This window comes from Lepus europaeus, chromosome 1 (assembly GCF_033115175.1).
Source record: "Lepus europaeus isolate LE1 chromosome 1, mLepTim1.pri, whole genome shotgun sequence".
Classification (NCBI taxonomy): domain Eukaryota; kingdom Metazoa; phylum Chordata; class Mammalia; order Lagomorpha; family Leporidae; genus Lepus; species Lepus europaeus.
The window spans coordinates 100,800,570-100,821,595 of record NC_084827.1 but is presented as its reverse complement, the minus strand read 5'-3'; positions in this window follow the sequence as shown (position 1 = coordinate 100,821,595).

Here is a 21,026-nt window from a genome sequence, read left to right as displayed (position 1 = left end):
TTCGGATCAGCACGGTGTGCCGGCTGCAGTGCGCTGGCCGCAGTGGCCATTGGAGGGTGAACCAACAGCAAAAGGAAGACCTTTCTCTCTGTCTCTCTCTCGCTCTGTCCACTCTGCCTGTCCAAAAAAAAAAAAAAAAAAAAAAAACCACAAAAAAAGAAACAAAAATTGGTTTGACAAAAGTATAAAAAAAGTTTTACAAAACTATATTTGCAGCAATACTGATATACACAGATAATTCTTTTTTTTCTTTTTTGTTTCCTTTTCAAATTTTAACTCCCACAAATAAGGGAGAATATGTGATATTTGTCTTTCTGGATCCAACTTATTTCACATGCTATTTTTTAAATTTGCTTCTTCATATAAATATCAGAATCAGTTTCTCAATATCCACAATAGAGCCTGCTGAGATTTTTATCGGGATGGTATTGAATTTATACATCAAATTGGGAAGAATTGACATCTTGACAATATTAAATCTTCCTATCTATGAACATGGGGTGCTTGTGTATTTATTTACTAATTCTTTATGTCTTTCATTAGAATTTTGTAGTTTTCTTTACAGAGATCTTGCACATATTTTGCTACCTACGAATTTCATTTTGTAGTATACTAATATAAATAGTAATTTGATATTTGAGAGAGAGAGAGAGAGAGAGAGAGAGAGAGAGAGAGAGAGAGAGAGAGAAAGATATCTTCCATCTGGTGGTTCACTCCCCAAATGGCTGCAATGGCCAGGGCTGGGCCAGGATGAAGCCTGGAGCCACGAATTTCTTATGGGTCTCCTACATGGATGCAGGAGCCCAAGCACTTGGACTATCTTTTGCTGATTTCCCAGGCAGCAAAGATAGTTCCCATGGAACTGGATCAGAATTGTAGCAGCCAGGACTTGAACTGCTGCCCATATGGGATGCTGGCACACAAGCGGAGGCTTACCCTTCTGAGCCACAGCATCTGGCCCCAGTAATTTGCTTTTAATTTAAAGTTCTACTTGTTCATTGCTGGCATAAAGGAAATTGATCAAGTTTTGTTGATTTAACTTTGTATACTGTAAGTTTTTTATAATCACTTACTAGATCCAGGCGATGTTTAGTCAATTGTTTTGGATTGTCTACACAGATGATCGTGCCATCTGTGAACAAAGTTTTTATTTCTTCCTTTCCAATCTTCAGACTTTTTACTTCCTTTTTTTGTTTTATTGCATTAGTCAGGACTTTTAGTATGGTGCTGAAAGCAATGGCAAGATGAAGCATCTTTGCCTTGTTCCTGGTCTTGGTGGACAGCTTCTATTTTCTCACCATGAAGCATGATAATATCTAGAGGATTTTTGTAGCTATCTCTATCACGTTGAAGAAGTTTCTGTTCTGAGTTCACTGAGATAATTTTGTTTTTATACTTCTCAGCATGTATCTTCTTGGCTTTGCAAATTGTGCTTTTTAGAGATATCAATGGCTAAATACTCAGTGACCATAAATATTTAAGGGAAATATATCTGATATATTCTATTATTTTATTGTGGCAAAGATATATAGCATAAAATTTACTATCTTAACCATTTTTAAGTTTATGGGTTAATAGTGTTGAGTATATTCACATTGTTGTTCTACAACAATGTTCTACAATAGATCCGTAGAATGCTTCCATTTTGCAAATCAGAAACTCCATACCCATTAAATAACAAATTTTCTTTTCTTTGTTTCCCTGTATGCCGGTAACCTCCATCCTACTTTCTGTTTTTGTAAGTTTGACTATTTAGGATACTAAACCTAAGTGGAATCATGCAACATTTGTGTTCTTTTTTCACTAGCTTAGCTCATTTAGCATGACAGCTTTAAGGTTCATCAATGTTGTAGCATGTAGCAGAATTTCCTTTCTTTGTAAGGCTGAATAATAATACATTGTATGTATGTATTACATTTCATTTATTCATCTGTTGATGGACATTTGAGTAGCTTCCACTCCTTGCTTGTTGTGATTAGTGCTGCTATGAATGAGGATGTGCAAATATCTCTTTGAGACTCTGCTTTAAATTGTTTTAGCTATTTACCCAGAAGTGGGACTGCTGATCTTATGGCAGTTAAATTTTTAATTTTTTGAGGAAACGCCATACTATTTTACCAACAGTTGCACCAATTTGCAATCTCACTAACAGTCCACAGTTGTTCCCATATATCTACATCTTCACCAAAACTTATTTTCTGCATAAAAAAAACAGTAGCTCTGCTAATGGGTGTGAGGGTGATATATCATTATGGTTTTGATACACCTTTCTCTTATGACTAGTGATAGTGAGCATCTATCCATTTGCTTGTTGGGCATTTACATATCATCTTTTTTACAAAAATATTTTTTATTATTATTTTACAGGTAGAGTTATAGACAGTGAGAGAGAGACAGAGAGAAAAGTCTTCCTTCTGTTGGTTCACTCCCCAAGTGGCCATGACGGCCAGGCTGTGCTTTCTCAGACACATTAGAAGGGAGCTGAATTGGAGTGGAGGATCCAGGAATCATCTCACTGGCACTCTGATATGGGATATGTGTATCTCAAGCAGCAGTTTATCCCACTGCACCACAACACATACCCCATATTTCTTAAAGCTTTTTTTTTTAAAGACTCATTTATTTGAAAGAGTTACAAAGAGAGAAAGAGAGACAGAGAGAAAGAGAGATCTTCCATTTGCTAGTTCAATCCCCAGATGGCTACAACAACCAGAGCTGGACCAAGCCTGGAGCAAGGAGCTTCCTTCAGGTCTCCCACAGGGGTGCAGGGGTCCAAATGCTTGGGCTATCTTTGACTGCTTTCCCAGGTGCATTAGCAGGGAGCTGGATCAGAAGTGGAGCAGCTGGGACATGAAGTGGTATCCTCATGCGATGCCAGCATAGCAGGCAGCGGCCTTACCTGCTACATTTCAACTTTCTTCAAAAAAGATTAATTTTTAGGGGCTGGCACTGTGACGTAGTAGGTAAAGCCACCGCCTGCAGTGCTGGCATCCCATATGGACGCCAGTTCGAGTCCCGGCTGCTCCACTTCCGATCCAGCTCTCAGCTATGGCCTGGGAAAGCAGCGGAGGGTGGCCCATTTCCTTGGGCCCCTGCACCCACGTGGCAGACTCAGATGAGGTTCCTGGATCCTGACTTCAGATCCACAGCTCCGACCATTGCGGCCAATTGGGGAGTGAACCAACATATGGAAGACCTCTCTCTGTCTATGTCTCTACCTCTCTTTCTCTCTCTGTGTAACTGTGACTTTCAAGTAAAAATAAATAAATCTCTAAAAAATATTTATTTTTATTTATTTAAAAGTCAGAGTTAGAAAGAGGAATCTCTTAAAGTTTTGATATATGGTTCTCACAGTAGTAACTTAGGAGAAATGATAAACAGTTGCACACAGTAACCGAGGAACATTTGTTGTATTAAATCATGTTACGGAGACCTTAATGGACTACTATGGCCCTATCCATTCCCTTGCCACTGCAGGGATGTGAATGACCCCTCTGGAACTGCACACCAGGGCTCCCATAGCCTCAGCCACTAAACACTGAGGGCCAGTGCCCCTGTGACACCAGTCCCTGTCCCCTGGTTCATGACTGAGACCTCTGTACCCTTGCTAGGACTGAAAGGAATATGCCATTCCCCAATTCACTGCCATTGGCTACAATGGAAGGAAATATAGAGAGGCTACACTGTGGCATCTAACTAGAGCTAAAGCCAAAATATCCTAGCAAACCAATACCCAAAGAAATTACCTCAGGAAAAAAACCACAATCTGCAGAAACCACTTGTTAAAAGTGACAGAAACAACTGGTCCACCAGATGCACAAATGTCAATGTCAAGACACAGGAAGTATGAAAAATAACGCAATATGACATCCCAAAGGAACACGATGACACATTACCAACAGATTTCCATGAAAAGGAGATTTATAAAGAATTCAAAAGAATGATTACAAAGACAATCAAAGAGATTCAGGAGAATACAAAATGTATTCTAATGTTTCCTAATTAAACTAGGAAAGCAATGTATGATATGAATGAGAAATTCAGCAAAGAAAGAGATTTTGAAAAAGAACTACACCGAAATCTTGGAAATGAAGAACTGAAGAAGTAAAAAACCAAAAACCAAAACATATATATAAATCTCCATTCAGCCTGCCTTTAATTAGAGACTTCAGGGCATTTATATTCAAGATTATTATTAAGTAATGACTTACTCCTATCATTTTCTTACATTTCTTCTGTTTATTTTGTGTATCTTTCATTCTTTTTTTTTTTTAAATATTTGACAGGTAGAGATATAGATAGTGAGAGAGAGACAGAGAGAAAGGTCTTCCTTCCATTGGTTTACCCACCAAATGGCCGCTACAGCCGGCACTGCGTGGATCCGAAGCCAGGAGCCAGGTGCTTCTTCCTGGTCTCTCATGTGGGTTCACTGCCCTTCCAGGCCACAGTAGAGAGCTGGACTGGAAGAGGAGCAACCGGGACTAGAACCCGGTGCCCATATGGGATGCCGGCGCCACAGGCCGAGGATTAACCAAGTGAGCCACAGCACTGGCCCCCTTACATCATTTTTCTAATGGGTTTTTTACTTTCACATGTTTTCATGATGATAGTTATGTTTCTAATGCTTCTTTCTAATTCAGGACATCCTTAAGTATCTCTTTTAAGGCTGGTCTTGTGACGAATTCCCCTACTTTTTGTTTATCTTGGAAAGCCTTTTTTCTCCTTTGTTGATGGAGGTTAGATTGCTGGGTATAGAGTTCTTGATTGGTAGATTTTTTTCTTTTAAAACTTGGCACATGGGGTGAGTATATAGCTTGGCATCTACTATACTAGTTGAGACAACTGCATCTCACATCAGAGTACCTCAGTTCCATGCTTGGCTCCGGCTCCCAACTCCAGCTTCCTGCTAATGCAGATCCTGGCAAACAGTATAACAGTGTTGATGACTCAACTAATTAGAGTCTTGTCACCCATGTGGGAGACTCGGATTCAGTTCCCAGCTCAGCCCTGGTTATTGTGAGCATTTGCAAGTGGGAGCTCTCTTCTTGCCCACCACCCACATCTTTCTCTGTCTCTCAACTTCTCAAATAAGCTTTTAAACACTTTTTATTTTTTCCACAGAAGACTTTTATTTAATTTATACAAACTACATGCATTTCATAAATACTACTTTAGGAACATAGTGATTTTTTCCACCATACCTGCACTCCCATCCCTCTTTCCACCTCCATCTCCTATTCCTGTTCTTATTTTTGGCTAAGATCTATTTTTTAATTAACTTTATGCACATAAGATTAACTCTATACTAAGTAAAGAGTTCAACAAATAATATGGAAAAAAAAACTTCCTCAACAGTCGAGACAAGAACTGAAATATATCATTCTATTCCATCCTAGTTTAAATGATGTCTATCGAAAAATCTACTATTACTCTAGTAGGGGCTCCCTTGAACATGATTTAGCCCCTTTCTCTTACAGATTTTAGTATTCTCTCTTTGGGTTGTATTTTTGAGAGTTTGGCTATCATGTGTCACAGTAAGGATCTTTTTTGGTCATATCTGTTTGGTGGTCCTATCAGCCTCCTGTACTTGGATGTACATATCTTTCTCAAGACAGGAGAAAAATTCATTTTTATACACACACACATATACATACATACATATATATATATATACACACACACACACACACAAGACGCAACCATCTGCTGCCTATAAGAATTTTTTCCCTAGTAAAGAAATACAAAGACTGAAAGTGAAAGGATGGAAAAAGATATTACACCCAAATGGAAACCAAAAGTGAGCAAGAATAGCTATACTTACATCAACCAAAATAAACTTTTACAGAAAAACTGTAAAAAGAGACATATAAGGCCACCATTTAATGAACAAGGGATTAATTCAATAAGAAGTTATAGCAATTGTAAATGTGTACATACCCTATACCACAGCACTTGATTTTATAAAACATTATTAGTTCTAAAGGGATAGGTACATTCCAATTCAATGATAGTGGGAAACTTCAACATCCCACCTTCATCAATGGACATATCATTCTGACCAAAAACATCAGCAAAGAAACATCAGCGTTAAACTATACTATAGACCAAATGAACCTAACAGGCATTTATAAAACATTGATACAACAGTTGCAGAATACACATTCTTTTCATTAACACATGGAACATTTTCTAGAGTAGATCATGTGTTAGGCTAGAAAACAAGTCCAACAACTTAGCAAAAGTAGAAATCACATCATTAATATTTTCTGTCCACAATGAAGGAAAATTAAAAATCATCAACAACAAAAAACTTTTGGAATTATACAGATAATTATACAGAGATATCTTCCATCTGCTGGTTCATTCCCCAAATGGTCATAATGGCCAGAGATGGGCCAGTCAGAAGCCAGGACCTTCTTCCAGGTCTCCCATGTGGGTGCAAGGAACCAAGCACTTGGGCCATCTTCCACTGCTTTCCCAAGCACATTAGCAAGGAGCTAGATCTGAAGTGGAGCAGCTGGGACTCAAATCAGTACCCATATGAGTGCTGATTCTATGGGTGACAGTTTTACCCATTATACCACAGTGCTGGCCCTTTACTAACCTATTAAGGAAAAACTAATGCCAATAATTCTCAAAATATTCCAAAAAATTAAAAGGGAAAAAATCCTCCTGAACTTGTTCTCTGAGGCCAGAATGACCTTGATTCTAAAACCAGACAAGGACACATCAAAAAAGGAAAACCATAGACCAATAACTCTGATGAACATAGGTGCAAAGATTCTCAACAAAATACTAGCAAATAAAATCCAACAACACATAAAATGATCATTCTCCATGATGCAGGGATGGTTCAACTTTGTAAATAAATAAACAATATACCACACCAATAGAATGAAGGATAAAAACTATATGATCATCTTAATATATGTAGGAAGAGAATTCAGTGAAACGCAACATCCATTTGTGATAAAAATCCTGAACACATTAGGAAGGAAAGGAATCAATCTCAACACAAGTAAGGCTATGCATGACAAATCCATAATCAACATCATATCGAATGAGGAAAAGCTGGAAGCATTTCTTCTGGGATCTGGAAGAAGAAAAGGGTGCTCTCAGCACTCTTATTTAACATAGTAATGGAAATTTTAGGCAGAATCATTAGGCAAGAGAACAAAAAGCATGCAATTAGGAAAGGAGGAAGCAAAATCACACTGTTTGCAGATGACATGATTCTATACATAGAAAAAACTGACATATCCACCAAATGACATTAGAGTTGATAAACTATTTTGGTAAAGTTGCAGAATATGAAATCAACATGCAAAAATTAGTAGCAATTTTATATACCAATAACAAACTCACAGAGAAGGAAATTTTAGAGAAATTCCATTCATAAAGCTGGAAAAATAATATCTTAGAATACACTTCATCAAGGATATGAGGATCTCTACAATTACAAATTACAAAGCACTAAAGAAAGAAATTGAAGACAACACACAAGAAATGGAAAGACCTTCATGTTCATAGATTGGAAGAATGAATATTTATTAAAATGTTTATACTACCCAAAGTGATTGACAGAGTCAATGGAATCCTTCTCAAAATATTGACATTATTCTGAAAACCAGAAAGAAATCTTATGATTCATATGGAAGCATAAAGACCACAAATAGCCAAAGGAATCTTGAACAAAAAGAACAAAGCCGGAGGCATCACTATACCTGATTTCAAGACATACCACTATTGTAATAAAAACAGTATGGTAATGGCATAAAACAGACTCCTAGTTCACTGAACAGAATAGAGATCCCAGAAATGATTCTACACATCTACAACCAATAAACTCTTGGCAAAATTGCCCAAAACAAAGAAACAAACAAACAAAAACCATGCACTGGCTCAAGGACAGTTTCTTCAATAAATGTACTAGGAAAATTGGATATCCATAGAACATTGAAAATGAACACCAGCCATCTCTCAATGTACGTGAAAATCTACTCAAAGTGGATTAAAGAGCTAACTGTAAGACTTGAAACTGTGAAACTGCTAGAAGAAAACACAGGGGAAGCACTTCAAGTCATTGGCATAGTCAACAAGTTTCTGGATAAGACTTGAAAAATATGGGTAACAAAAGAAAAATTAGTCAAATGGGAGTATATCAAACTAAGAAGCTTAGGGCTGGTGCTGTGGCATAGTGGGTAAACCACTGCCTGCAGTACTGGCATCCCATGTGAACACTGGTTCAAGTCCCGGCTGCTTCACTTCCAACTCATCTCCCTGCTATGGCCTGGGAAAGCAGTAGAAGAAGGCCCAAGTCCTTGGGCCCCTGCACCCAAGTGGGAAACCCAGAAGTTCCTGGCTCCTGGTTTTGGATTCGCGCAGCTCCAGCCGTTGTGGCCACTGGGGAGTGAACCAGCAGGTGGAAGACCTCTCTCATTCTGCCTTTCCTTCTCTCTCTGTGTAACTCTGATTTTTAAATAAATAGATTAAAAAAAACCTAAGAAGCTTTTGTACAGCAAAGGAAACAATCAACAGAGTGAAGAAACAACCAACAGAATGGAGAAAATATTTGCAAACTACATTCTGATATAAAGGATTAATATCCACATATACAAGGGACACAAAGAAACTCAACAACAACCCTCCAAACATATGTTTCCAGTTAAGAAATGGGCAAAGAATCTGAGTAGATATTGCTTAAAAATAAAAATACATTAGCTAAAAATTGAAGGAAAAAAAATGCTATCACTAGGGAATGCTTAATGTCCATGAAATACAGATCAAAACCATTATTAAATATACTTTAAGATAGGCTTTTTTTTATTTGACAGGTAGAGTTACAGACAGTGAGAGAGAGAAAGAGAGAGAGAGAGAGAGAGAGAGAGAGAGAGAGAGAGAGAAAGGTCTTCCTTCCATTGGTTCACCCCCCAAATGGCTGCCACGGCTGGCGCTGTGGCGATCTGAAGCCAGGAGCCAGGTGCTTCCTCCTGGTCTCCCACACGGGTGCAGGGCCCAAACACTTGGGCCATCCTCCACTGCCCTCCCGGCAGTGAGCAGAGAGCTGGCCTGGAAGAGGAGCAGCCGGGACTAGAACCCGGTGCCCACATGGGATGCCAGCACTGCAGGCAGAGGATTAGCCAAGTGAACCACAGCGCTGGCCCCTATTAAATATTCTTTTACTCTTGTTAGGATAGCTATTATGAAAAACACAAATAATTAATGCTAGTGAGGATGTGGATTAAACAGAAGCCTTACACATTGTGGGAATGAAACTTGGTATAGCCATTATGGAGAACTGTTTGGAGATTCCTTATAAAAAGCAAAAACAGATCTACCATTTTTGACCCACATGAAATTAGCATGTGAAAGAGATACGTGCACTCCCACATTCACTGCAAGACTACTTACAATAGCCAAGATACAGACTCAACCTCCATATCCATCAGTAGATGAATGGATAAAGAAAAGGTAGTATCTACACAAAAAGGAATATTACTCAGCCATAAAAAGAATGAAATCTTGACACTGGCAGCAAAATTGATGGAACTAGCAGTCATTATATTGAATGAACTAAGCTGGACACACAAAGATATATACTGGTTGTTCTCTCTCATGTGGACATTAAGTACAAGTCAATTAGAACATGGATCAGTGATTACTAGAGGTTGGGAAGGGTGTAGGGAGCTGTTTAGGCAAGAGAAGGAAATACAATAGAGGTAGAGAGGAAGGCCAGACAATGGGTTCCAAACTCAGAGAGCAGTACCAGTTTTAGTGCTACACAGCACAGTGGGGTGACCACAGTTCACAATGTTTAGATAGTGCATAAAGAACTGCAGGAGATGAGCTGGTAAAAACTTCAAACACAAAGGAAATGGAACTACTATTTGCCTGATTGAATACCTCTATGTTGTATACATGTGTTGAAAGATTGCATGGTACCCCATAAAAATAAATATATATTTTAATCAGTTGAAAAAAGTAATGTACAAAAATTGCAAAAGTTAGTTCCAGCTTTGTTTCAATTCTTTGATTTAAAATTTTATAGTCATTAATTAGTATTTATATTTCACCTTTTATCATTTGCAATATATTAACAAAAATGATAATTTAAAAACATGAAAACTATATTTTAAACTTTGAATTTTATTTTTAACTGACAGAATAAGTGTACTATTTATGTGGTACCATGTGATGTTTCAAAACATGGATTTTATGGTTTTTTACATAGTTTAGCTTATATTTTGATAATACATTCTTACTCTTTGAACATACTACATCTTAAATAAAATCAAATTTGATTGTAAAAGTTTTACACAAATAATGTAAACACCTTGACCCTAACTCAACATCAATGATTTTGGCTAAATGAAGGCAAGAAAGTATTTTATGAAAGAAAAGGTTAAAATAATGAATTATATTTATATGTATTACTCATCCAAATAATGTATGCTCCTAAAATATGTGTAATAATCTCCCCAGGCTCTTGTCATGAGTTTACTGACGCCATAAACAAGGGTGTCAATTTGTTAAGTCAACAACAGGAGTCACCGTGCACTTACTCTTCATGTAGGATCTCTGTCCTTAATGTGTTGTACAATGTGAATTAATGCTATAACTAGTACTCAAACAGTATTTTACACTTTATGTTTCTATGTGGGTGCAAACTGTTGAAATCTTTACTTAATATATACTAAATTGATCTCCTGTATATAAAGAGAATTGAAAATGAATCTTGATGTGAATAGAATGGGAGAGGGGGCGGGAGATGGGAGGGTTGTGGGTGGGAGGGAAGTTATGGGGGGGGGAAAGCCATTGTAATCCATAAGCTGCACTTTGGAAATTTATATTTATTAAATAAAAGTGAAAAAAATAAAAAAAATGTGCAAATATCAACGAAGTTCCCTCTTTGATATTTTGGAAACTTTAAGATATATAAAACTATGCCAATATGCGTATATTAAAAATGTTGTTATAAAGGAATAATTAAAAACATTAATCTCCCTCCTCCTGTCCACATACAGGGAGCATTTTATGTGAAAGCACTTCAAAAAGTTCATGGAAATGCATACTATGAAATAACTGCCTGGGCCGGCGCCGCGGCTCACTAGGCTAATCCTCCGCCTTGCGGCGCCGGCACACCGGGTTCTAGTCCCGGTCGGGGCACCGATCCTATCCCGGTTGCCCCTCTTCCAGGCCAGCTCTCTGCTGTGGCCAGGGAGTGCAGTGGAGGATGGCCCAAGCCCTTGGGCCCTGCACCCCATGGGAGACCAGGATAAGCACCTGGCTCCTGCCATCGGATCAGCGCGGTGCGCCGGCCGCAGCACGCTACCGCGGTGGCCATTGGAGGGTGAACCAACGGCAAAAGGAAGACCTTTCTCTCTGTCTCTCACTGTCCACTCTGCCTGTCAAAAATAAAAAAATAAATAAAAAAAAAAAAATAAATAACTGCCTGGATTTCAAATTTTTTTTTTTGACAGGCAGAGTGGATAGTGAGAGAGAGAGAGACAGACAGAAAGGTCTCTTTTGCTGTTGGTTCACCCTCCAATGGCTGCCATGACCAGCGTGCTGCGGCTGGCGCATCACGCTAATCTGAAGCCAGGAGCTAAGAGCTTCTCCCAGTCTCCCATGCAGGTGCAGGGCCCAAGTACTTGGGCCATTCTCCACTGCAATCCCGGGCCATAGCAGAGAGCTGGCCTGGAAAAGGGGCAACCAGGACAGAAGCCGGCGCCCCGACCAGGACTAGAACCCAGGGTGCCGGTGCCGCAGGCGGAGGATTAGCCTATTGAGCCGCAGCACCGGCCCTCAAATTTTTTATACCAAAATAAGCTTGTCTTGTACAACAGTTTATTAGCAGATGTATTACCTTTACACATTTGTTTACCTCTATGGTATTGGACTTTCATTTGCTCAGCCCACAGCGGCAAACATTAAGGCTGGCCCTGCACCCTTGTTTCTCTGACCTTGTTAGAAAGAGCACCAGGGTGCAGAGCGCAGGCCGGCACTTGCTGAATGCTCCCTGAAGGTGGCAAGTGCTTTCTGCGCACTCTCAGCAAATCCTGTAATAAACCCATTCTACCAGTGATGTAGAGAGGCCACGTTCTTTGCCCAAGGTCACCCTACCACTCAGCTGCTGAGCCAGGATCTCCGTTCTATCCGCCCAACTACAAACGCTGCCTTCTTAACCTGAGCCTCACAAACTCCGATTCTTGCAGCGGGAACAGGGCTGCAGCTACTGCCACGGAGTGAGGCGGGGCCCCCAGGGTTTCCTTGTGGCTCATTTGGGCCCAGGGCAGAAAGCTTGTTAGCCGTGTCTGACTGTTCACCCGGGGCTTTCCACCTAGTTCCTGCTCCTCCACACCCATCCCTTGCTCTGTCTCAGGGAGTTGGCCTGAGGGAGGGGGCTCCTGCAAGTGCATTCGGGATGAGGGGGCAGAGGCAGGCAGCACAGGACCTTAAGATCAGATCTGCTGGAGCTGTGGTATCTTCTTTGGGCCTGGGCTGTAAACCTCTGCAGGGCAAAGATGAAACACCGTTTCATCTCCTCCCGGGTGTGAAGAAGAACAAGAGATGGATCTTCTCTGCTCACTCGTATCATGGACCTGCTGAACCCCTGCAGGAGAACAGAGCACGGATTATAGAGGAAGCTCAAATCCATTTCTGCAGGAATCAGGGGGCTTACAAATGAAAGCAATATCTGTATTTGGACAATGACTACCTTGGGGCCCTGAAAGCTTTAATGAAATTCTATACATCAAAAGTTTTTTAAACCTTCTGAGTCAAGAACGTGCAAGCTGACCCCTACTCTGCTGGGTCCCAGGAACCACTGTGAGACCTGGTGGGCAGGGCAGAGGAGGGAGCCACAGGCAGGCTGGGGCAGAATGGTTGACCTGGCTTGGGCTGACCTCCAGGTGGCCCTGTCCCCAGGACTCCCCGAGCTGGGTACAGGGGCGGGGGTGGGGTTGGCATGGAGTGGGGATTCCCTGGGTCAGGGACTTACAGTCTCAGGAGACACATCTGCTGCCTCTACCTCCTCAGGTGTAGCAGAGCAAGAAGGAACTGGCTATTCACAGTGGTGGTTCTCAAAGGTTGGTATGTGAGTCTCTGGGTCCTAGAGTCCCCACCTCACCCCGTTTGGGGCACTGGCCAGGTCAGAACTATTGCTGTCTTAATACCAACATGTTATTTTCCCTTCTGGTCTTACAGGAGCACATGGTGGTGGTCTGTTCTGGAGGTGACATGGATGACATGGGTGACGTCACAACAGATCAGAGGTGGAAACAGGCTTGACGTTCTAGCTGCCCTCTCTTAAGCCACACACCAGAGATGTGCAATGGTGAAAAACAAGGCCATTCTTCTTACTCTGTCTTTTTGGAAAAATATGTCATTCATGTTGGTATATAATGGGCTTATTTTTAAGTGAATTGTTAAATTTAAAAATTCTGAGTTTACATTTCTAAATATATATTGATAAACGTTGGCCCTCACCTATGAAAGTTCTCTTGAATTCTCAATGTGTTTTATGAATGTAAAGGGCCGCTGGGGCTCTGTATTTTGAGAACTTCAGAAGCTGGTGAGTGTGTGGAACACCCAACATGCAGCATCAGGGGCCCAGGGCCGTAGTACCCACCATCTGTCGATCTCTATAGAATAAGTGCATCCAGATTTTTGTTAGGTGAGGGGACTTGACAGTCTCAGCAGGTGCATTTTCATTAGACATATATAGACCATGTGAGCAAAAAGCACCTTCATTTATGAACAGCGAAAAATAACTTCCACCTCCCCTCATCACTCAGAAAACCTGGGTTTCTGAATCTTGTATTCACTCCAAGTGTTCTCAGAGCCTTCAGTGTGAACATCAAAGGTATGGTGAATCTCTTGAGAGACATCACGCTGCAGCTTCCAGTCTTATCTGGCCAAACAACTTCCCTTAAGGTTCCCAGGATCCCACTCTGGGAAACTGCTCACCCAGCAAAAGCACGGCTTGGTCCCCGGGTTGGTTGTGAGCCGCTTAGTACCCGAAGTCTGCTTGTCCACTCTCACTGGGGACCAGTGAGGGCCGCTTGTGCCCTATGCTTAGAGGTATGTGGGTGTGGGCTTTGGGGTGTGGACTGGGAAGAATTCACCCCAATCTGATGGTGAATGACTCAGGGGGCCGGAGAAAGGCTCCGGGTGTAGAAGCATAAATGGGGACTTTCAACACGGGATGGTGGGGGTGGGAGAGCAGAGCCGTCCGTGGTGGACGTGGCCCTACGGAGGAAGCCAGAATGGGATCTCGGATCATGAAGAAGGGGCTGCTCACGCGCATGCTCCTGGGGTGAGCCTTTTGTGCCTCGTCCCCAGGCCTGAGCCCTGTGTGCAGCCAGGCTGCTCCATCTTGTGAGCTGGTGGGATGCCCTCTTAGACCTGCATTGTGGATTTGGCTCTTCAGTTCCATTGAGGGTGGGGAGGGACAAGTGGGGGCCCAGCCTCAGCCCCAGGTTCAACCATGCTCTCCAGAGTGCCCCAGAAGCCTTCTTCCCAGGGGAGACAGGCCCGGGCCAGGTTGCTAAGGTGGGTTCCTCCCAGGTGCTGAAGACAAGCCGTCCCCAGCCCCTCTCTCACCTGCTCCCGGGGCGTGGCCTGTTTCCCTCCTGAGGTTCGCGTTGGGCTCTGTGTGAGGCAGGCAGGGCTCGGGTTTGGAAGAGCTGGGCTTTCTGAGGGGTCACGCAGAATCCCCTCTTCTCTGAGACCAGACCGTGGAGGAACAGCCTGAGGTTTCGCGCATGGCACAGCGGGCAGCGTTTCCACTTGTGAAGTGGATCTGGGGCAGTAGCTTGGACCAGAGCAGCAATCCGACTTCACCAGACACCGGGGTGAGCAGAACTCACGCAGCTGAGACTTCAGGCTGAGCTGGCTGGGGAGCACTGTTGGAGCGCAGGCGGGAAGCCCCGGCCTCCAGCCTGGGCGGAGAGCTCCCGGGGCGTGCTTTGCTTTCCCGGTCTCTCCTTTGCCCTTGACCGAGGGCGGACTAAACAACAAGAGAAAGATGCAGGGCTTCTTTTCACAGCTTCCAGAATGTGCAGTGCCTTGTGACGGACTGCAGTGCGGTCAGCGAGCCGTCCTCTGGGAACGCCAGGCCCTTCCCCGGTTCTGAGGCCAACAGCCTTCCGTGGCTGAACTGCTGGGCCTGCCACCGCCTGCTCGTGCCCACGCCTTCAGCGTCCCCAGCTGTTCCTCCTGTGGGCCGGGAGTGTGGGGTGGGGCATGGGATCGCGCTGAGTCCGGCCGAGCGCCTCCACAGGGTTCACAGGGCTCTGGGAAGATTCTGCAGAGCGAACAGGTCACTCCACAGTTTTCTTTTTCAAAAGATCAACTGTGATTTAAGGCATTATAATATTCTCCCAGTTGGTTATCTTCGCGAAGGCAAACAGTAAAAAGGCGCTTGCCTTCTTTGAGTGTAATTGGGCTGGGAGCCGGCGGGAGCTGGAGGGGGATTCTGGGTTGGAGGAGGGATTGCCACAGGGGTGGCTCACTTGAGCATGCGCCGTGATTGCGCGAAGGCCGGGGAGAGCTGTGGTGCTTCCTCAGCGGGGCCGGGAAGTGCTGACCCGGGCCCAGAATCCCTCAGGGCCAGCATCGGGCCCCGCTCAATGCTGATCTCAGGCCACTTACTCTGATTCTGAGGACAGTCTTGTGTTAGGGTTGTTGTAAAGATTAAATGTGATAATGTAGTTAAGGCACGGGGCTCCATCCTTGAACCGGAGTGCAGTGAACACTCAGCTGTTGGTGATTATTATTATTAGGAGGCATGATCAGAGCGCTGGCATTTTGCTCGACCCCACCCAACACCAGTGAGCCAAACTCGTGGCTTCTTTCTGCCTACCCCACTTGCCATTCTGTCTTCGGGTTCCCTGATTTTCTTTTTAGTCTGTTCCCTGCCACCCTCAGCAATTTCCTAGTGCCTTTGCTGAAAAGAAACCCAAACTGTACCTTGAATTTCTCTTGCCCCATGAGGCTTTCCTTGACTGCCAACACTTGGTAGCTGCTTCCACTGGATGGCTTCAAGGGTGTTCCAAGATCTTGGGGTGTGGCAGACTCAGCAGCCTCCAGACTTCCCTCAGGCCCGGCACACTGCAGGTTGATGTTCCAGTTGTGGTGTGTTAAGATGAAGGAGGCTGCTGCGCCGTGGGCCCACCTAGCTGGTCCATCAGAGCAGAGAGCCACGGGTCCCTAGGGAGCTGCTCATCCTGTCACTGGCCATGCAAGGTTGATCATTACTTTGGTTTGCTTTTAGCTTTAGAGTCTTTGCTAAGGTACTTTTACATGGACATGAGATACGGAGCACTCCCCTTGAATTGTAGCAAGCTGCTCTTGGTGCAGTGGTGGGGGATACCCAGGGTCCTTCCCCAAGATGCCCTGTAGCTCTGGCCCCCAGAGACAAGCAACCAGCAGGATGGGTGGGCTTCTGATGATAAATTGCTGATTTCTGTGGTTAACCTTTAAGCTCTAAAATGGAGCAGTAAATTGAGTGCGACCTGCTGGGGATTCCTGCCCCTAGGACGGGGCTTGAAAAATTTCACCCAGCTTTAGTTATCTTTCCTGTCTAGGAAACATGGGTACCATCTTGTGTCCTAACATGGAATTAACACAACACAGAGCTTACATTCATAAGAACCAAAGCAACAGAAGGGCAGAGATCACCTTACAGCATCACTTATCATCGTGGGCAGACTGAGAATGACTTCCCCTTATCCATCCCTTCATTTTTTCTCACCAACAGAACTCCTACATAAGTAGAGGTGGTCATGGCAACAGCATTTCCCAGCCTCTTTTATAGATTGAGGTGACAAGGGCGATGCATAGGTGGGGATTCTAGGAACGCTCTTGTAAGGAGGCTGATTTTGTTGGCGAGCTCTGCTTTCCTGATTCCTTTCTGAATGAGGATGTGATGGCTAGAGCTCTAGCAGCCAATAAAGTCACAAGGGTGAGGGACCCACCCACATAGCAAGATGGAACTGGGATCCATGAGGATGTTTATGGGACCACCATAATAACATTCATTATATCTTTCTCTGGTCATCTCTCTATGAGGAAGAGAAAAAAACACACAAGTATAGCTTTATAACAGGTCTTGGGACTTTTTAAAATTGCCATCCAAACAATTCCTCAGTGTTAATACATCCCAATGCAGTGCCGTGGCTTTAAAGGATACTATTTTATAAGTGATTTAGCACCAGCATTTTTCTTTTTAAGACAGGGACAAATCTGATGAGTTTTAATCCCACCCCACCTTTCTAGAAGGGTCAGTTAATACAGCAATGGTAAAAAATGAAAAATAGATGGAAAAGAAAAACTGCATTATTTGCAAATTGAATAAGCATACCATTATCTTATGACTACAGTCAGAGGCAAGGAGACTTCGAGTCACTGTGATCAGATACAATGGCAGTGATTTCTTTTTTTGTATTTACACCATCTAGCTATAAAACAGGCCTCTTTGTCTTTATTTTTTTAAAGATTTATTTATTTGAAAGTCAGAGTTACACAGAGAGGGGAGGCAGAGAGAGAGAGAGAGAGAGAGAGAGAGAGAGGTCTTCCATCCGATGATTCACTCCTCAATTGGCCTCAACAGCCAGAGATGTGCCGATCCGAAGCCAGGAGCCAGGAGCTTCTTCCAGGTCTCCCACTCAGGTGCAGGAGCCCAAGCGCTTGAGCCATCTTCCACTGCTTTCCCAGGCCAAAGCAGAGAGCTGGATTGGAAGAGGAGCAGCTGGGACTAGAACCGGCACCCATATGGGATGCCGGCACTTCAGGCCAGGGTGTTAACCCACTGTGCCACAGCGCTGGCCCTGCCTCTTTTTCTTTATAAAATATTTTTTGGGAAGGCTTGAAATGTGTTCATTTTCTATAATGTCCATATCCTTCCCTATGACTGTCATGTCCATCCTGGAGCCCATCTAGGTTGAATCCCTTCATTCAGACCCCAGGTAGTTGGGCACACTTCACACACAGAACTCATTCTCACCCCCTGGGAATGAATGAGAGGTCCCTAGGATTGGGCTGGGCAGGCCACTGACTCTGAAGAATCCTAAAGAGAGAACTTGGAGAGGTTTCATCCTCCCCGAAGTCATTTGATTAAATTAGTGCACAGTGGATGGCAGCTCAGCGTGGCATTGGAAGCCAACTCCATTCCATTTCACTGCCAGCAAACAAAGGCACATTACAGGGTATTGCCTTCTGGGGACTTGGTGAACTGTTAAATGGGATTTCTGAAGGAAGAATTAGCACTTTCACACTGACGTCAGAATTACACCTTTGACCCAGCACAAATTATGTTTAATTGGAATCAATGGGATGTGAATGGAGGGTGAAATATCCTAACCATATCAAGTCTTTATCAAAATCCCTTCAACCATTGTATGGGGCTTTAATAATGAAAGAGCTGGTTATGGCTCATGCAAACGATTATGACAGCACAAAATGCTTTTTAGTGATTTCAAGTTAGAATGAGACAACAGCAATGGGCGCAAACAGCCACTTAGGGAACATACCAGCTGCTTCCAGTGAAGCTGCTGACATAAAGACAGGGGAAAACGGTAGAGCAGATACAACTCAAGTCATAATTCGCTTGCTAGTAATCTCTTTTGTGTGTGTCTGCAGCCTTCATGGGCTGACCTGAATAAGAGTATTTATGCAGAGTGGAGTCCAGCCATCCCATGGTGAACAGCAAACAGCCAGCACAAGGGTGAATAAGGCTGGACAGTTCAGCCAAGACCTTCTAAAGGCACACGTCCCAGCTGAGATGTGTTCCTCTGTATGGGGGACAACCCATGGCTGCCCTTGGTCTGTAAGACCCAGCCCAGCTCTTGGTACCGGCCCTGTACTTGAAGCGTGGAAGCATCTTATGGAATTCCAAACAGCACCTGTAGCCTGTGCTCTCTCCTAGCACCCTGTGCATTTATATGTTCTGAGTTCAGTCTGTTCACTTCCCCTCCAGCATGGATGTCCTTGACCTGGGGCAAGGTTCACCTTTGAATTCAGCCTACCCTGAATTTTTAGAGTGAAAACTCATTAGTTCTCCCATGTCTAATTTCACTGGCCTGGTTGCTTGTCTGCTTGCACCTCTCTGGCTCTTTGCCCCCACTCTCCTTCCCTGGAGCCTGGGTGGCCCCGAGGTGGGTGAGCTGTTTATCTGCACATCCCTTTGGATTACTAGGTAACAGGAGCATCGCACTTCTTTCTTGGCAATGGGTTTGAGCATGAGCTTATTTCTTAACTTTCTAGTCAATACACATGTAAATCTGTCCATCACAGCCTGTCTAAAATGACACTTCCATAGAAGTGCTTTTTAAAGTATGTTTCCAAACTTACCTTGAAAAGCTTTCAGCTTATTTTGTGTTAAAATCTTGTGGGTGAGGAGTCAGTCTTACTGGATGTTTTATTAATGTTTGAAATACATAAATTGGGTTTTTCTCACTCAAAGGGTACCAATAATTATAACTTTGATTCTATGTCATAAGACTAAATCTTGGACAATGCCATTATATATTTCTTTACTGATTTATGAAGCAAGGGTTATTTATTTTTTACTGAGGCAATTATGCATACAATGAACTGCAATCTTTTTTTTTTCCTAAGATTTATTTATTTGAAAGGCAGAGATACAGAGAGAGCAAAGAGAGAGCACAGAGAGAGAGAGAGAGAGAAAGAGAGAGAGAGAGAGAGATCTTTCATCTGCTGGTTCACTCCCCAAATGGCTGCAATGGCCAGGGGTGGGCCAAGCCAAAGCCAAGAGCCAGGAGCTTCTTCCAGTCTCCCATGTGGTGCAGGGATCCAAACGCTTGGGCCACTTCTACTGCTTTCCCAGGCCCATTAGCAGGGAGTTAGATTGGAAGTGGAACAGCTGGGACTTGAACAGGCACCCATATGGGATGTTGACACTTCTACACCACAATGCCAATCCCTAACTGGAGATGTTATGTGTACATTTTGATGTGTTTTAAATGTGTACACCTGTGTAACTACCTCGACCCTTCCCCCCCACCAAGATATAGGACATTTCTATTACTCCGGAAAGTTCTCTCATAGTCACCCAGCCCCACAGGCAGCCATGGATCTGCATTTTTCTTCTTGAACAAGTCACCCAGTGTATACTTCTTTCTTTTGAGCAGCATATTTTGGAAATTCCTCCATGTTCCTGTAGCCGAGGCTCTTTTTAGTGCTGACTGATATTCAGCTACATGAATATACCACAATCTTATCCATTCTTGGATTAAATTTGTTTATCCTTTCTTCTGTAAGCGGTTTGGATTATTTCCAGTTTTCAGCTATTATGAATAATTTTTCTATAAACAAAGCTATTTAAAAAATTAATAAGTGAACAGCAATGGCCAAGTGTTTAACTGTTTTCTCCCTGTAATCCAGTTTGATCATGGAAACCAAACTACCATCCAATAGACTTAAAATAGTTCTATTTTAAAGGGACCTCACAGCCTAACCTAAATGTCACATTTTCAGAATGGTCAGGACTCAGGTTTCCAAAACGAGGTTCTTGTAACTATCAGTTGTGATAGACAAGATGAGTTTTGGGGACAGATGAACACGTTTATATGCAGTGGTTCAATGTTTATTCTACGGTTACTTTTCACTTAGTGCAGCTGATGATGGTTTTCCACTTTCGATTATGGATATTATTTCCTTTGGCAGACTTAAGACCATGATGAAAAGTGTGTAGTAAATAGCAGTTCAGCTGGAACTCAAATGATTGATTTTGGAAGACACTGGCACTGGAGACTAGTGCTAACCTGTAAGTCTCAATCCCTGACTGTGACCTTGAACAAGTTACTCTCCGAGTTTGCTTTAGGAGCTATATAATGGGCTATTGTACAGATTTCATAAACTTGCTGCAAAGGCTAAATGACGGTCTATGTGGTAACTCTTGCACTTAAGGCAGTGGGCACTCAGTACAGTGAAATGCTGGTATTTCAGTGCAAACATCCGTAGTCAGGGACAACTGACACTGGCTGTGCTCAGCCCTGACTTTC